General features: G+C 61.3%; 2 non-coding genes and 1 pseudogene across 2 annotated transcripts in view; all 3 read left to right on the top strand.

The window, feature by feature from the left end:
- The window catches only part of LOC146142504 (small subunit ribosomal RNA), a 1,811-nt gene extending 1,145 nt beyond the window's left edge, over positions 1 to 666 (top strand). Inside the window, exon 1 of the ribosomal RNA XR_014500132.1 lies at positions 1 to 666. This exon is cut by the window's left edge and continues 1,145 nt beyond it. This is a non-coding gene — a ribosomal RNA (small subunit ribosomal RNA).
- A 247-nt stretch (positions 667 to 913) lies between these two features.
- Positions 914 to 1,067, top strand: LOC146142503 (5.8S ribosomal RNA). The gene has a single exon (XR_014499196.1). It is a non-coding gene; the product is annotated as a 5.8S ribosomal RNA (ribosomal RNA).
- Positions 1,068 to 1,315: 248 nt separating this feature from the next.
- LOC146142502 (large subunit ribosomal RNA) overlaps positions 1,316 to 2,500 on the top strand; it is a 1,996-nt pseudogene continuing 811 nt past the window's right edge.

The following is a 2,500-nucleotide window of genomic DNA, read 5'->3' as shown; positions in this document are numbered from 1 at the left end:
AGGAATTGACGGAAGGGCACCACCAGGAGTGGAGCCTGCGGCTTAATTTGACTCAACACGGGAAATCTCACCCGGCCCGGACACAGTGAGGATTGACAGATTGAGAGCTCTTTCTTGATTCTGTGGGTGGTGGTGCATGGCCGTTCTTAGTTGGTGGAGCGATTTGTCTGGTTAATTCCGATAACGAACGAGACTCTGGCTTGCTAACTAGTTACGCGACCCAATCGGTCGGCGTCTAACTTCTTAGAGGGACTAGTGGCGTTTAGCCACACGAGATTGAGCAATAACAGGTCTGTGATGCCCTTAGATGTTCGGGGCCGCACGCGCGCTACACTGACCGGATCAGCATGTGCTCGCCTTGGCCGACAGGTCTGGGTAACCCGCTGAACCCCGGTCGTGCTAGGGATAGGGAATTGCAATTATTTCCCTTGAACGAGGAATTCCCAGTAAGCGCGAGTCATTAGCTCGCGTTGATTACGTCCCTGCCCTTTGTACACACCGCCCGTCGCTACTACCGATTGAATGGTTTAGTGAGGTCCTCCGATTGGACCTGGCGCGGCCGGCAACGGTCGAGCCGGCGTCCGAGAAGACGATCTAACTTGATCATTTAGAGGAAGTAAAAGTCGTAACAAGGTTTCCGTAGGTGAACCTGCGGAAGGATCATTAACGGTCTCGCAAACGCTTCGGCGAACGCGAAACTCGGACAAGCGAGAGAAAAAGTTTTTGCTACCCGGCGCCCGACCCGCGAGGAGCGGCGCGCCGGCCGGCGATTCGGTCACCCGGTAATGTTTGCGCGTCGAGTGCCGCGGTGCCGCGCGCTCCGGCTTCAAGCGTCGGCCTGGCCGACCGCTCGGCGCGGTATATTTTGTCACCCTTTAGTGCGAGGCACTGTGCGAGCGAAACAATCGTGGATGGCTCTTGGCGGTGGATCACTCGGCTCGTGAGTCGATGAAGGACGCAGCTAGCTGCGTGAATTAGTGTGAATTGCAGGACACATTGAGCATCGACGTTCTGAACGCAAATTGCGGCCTCGGGTCAATCCCGGGGCCGCGCCCGCCTCAGGGTCGCGTTGCAAACGTTCCGCGCGGGGATTTCTCCGCGCGGCTGCTGCGGCGTCGGACGCGCGAGCGCCCGTCCCGCTCAAGACAGCACGGCACGATGCGCGACGATCGCGACCAGAATCCCGCGCGGCGGCGGCGAGTCGACCTCGAAGAGGCCAACGGCTGGCGGCTCAAGGGCGGGAATCGAGGTGCGCGGCGGCGCGCGGCGCCGACGGCGAGCGCGGAACGGGAAGAATAGTCCCGGTCCTTACTTTCGGCCTGAGGTCGGACGAGGCTACCCGCTGAATTTAAGCATATTACTAAGCGGAGGAAAAGAAACTAACGAGGATTCCCTCAGTAACGGCGAGTGAAGCGGGATGTGCCCATCGCCGAATCCGCGCGCTTTTGGAGTGCGCGGAATTGTGGCGTACGGAATTCGTCACGGCGCGCTTCGCCGGTCGCCCGCGTCCTTCTGATCGAGGCCTTTTCCCAGAGCGGGTGTCAGGCCCATGGCGGCGACAGGCGGGCGCGCTACGGCGTCTTCCCAGAGTCGGGTTGTTTGGGAATGCAGCCCAAAGCGGGTGGTAAACTCCATCTAAGGCTAAATACGGTCACGAGACCGATAGCGAACAAGTACCGTGAGGGAAAGTTGAAAAGCACTTTGAAGAGAGAGTTAAAGAGTACGTGAAACCGTCGAGAGGCAAACGGGAGGGCCTGTCGGGTCGCCCGGTCGCTTTCAGCCGGCCCCCTGTGGGCGACGTTGTCGTGCGGACCCTCACGGGCCGCCGGCGGCGCCGCCCGATCGGGGACCAGCGCACTAGCGCCGGGCGAAGGCCGCGACCGTCTGGACGGCGGCGAGAAGGCCGCGCGCAAGGTAACCCGGCCTCGGTCGGGTACTATAGGCGCGCGTGTCCGTCGGCCCGCCGTTCGGGCGAGGAGAGATCGCCGCGTCTGCCCTTCGGGGCCGAGCGCCCGGTGCCGGCTGGGGCGTCGTGGGTCGGGGACTGTTCTCAGTGCCCAGCCTCTTCGTCTCGGTCGCGCTTCCGGTGTCGTTTCGCGAGGCGCACGGGGTCCGCGGCTGAAGTCAGCCACCTTCCCGACCCGTCTTGAAACACGGACCAAGGAGTCTAACGTGAGCGCGAGCCACGGGGCAGTACGAAACCCATGGGCGCAGTGAAAGTGAATGTCGGCGCGGTCCGGCGGAGGTGAGACGTCGTCGTTCGCGGCGGCCGCATCACCGGCCGATCTCGTCCGCTTTGCCGGAGAGGTCGAGCGAGAGCGTTCGCGTTGGGACCCGAAAGATGGTGAACTATGCCTGAAGAGGTTGAAGCCAGAGGAAACTCTGGTGGAGGACCGTAGCGATTCTGACGTGCAAATCGATCGTCAAATTTGGGTATAGGGGCGAAAGACTAATCGAACCGTCTAGTAGCTGGTTCCCTCCGAAGTTTCCCTCAGGATAG

Source organism: Ascidiella aspersa, chromosome 5, assembly GCF_963924565.1.
Source record: "Ascidiella aspersa chromosome 5, kaAscAspe10.2, whole genome shotgun sequence".
In the NCBI taxonomy this organism is placed as follows: domain Eukaryota; kingdom Metazoa; phylum Chordata; class Ascidiacea; order Phlebobranchia; family Ascidiidae; genus Ascidiella; species Ascidiella aspersa.
Note: the sequence above shows the minus strand (reverse complement) of the source record. Positions and strands in the feature narration are given on the sequence as shown.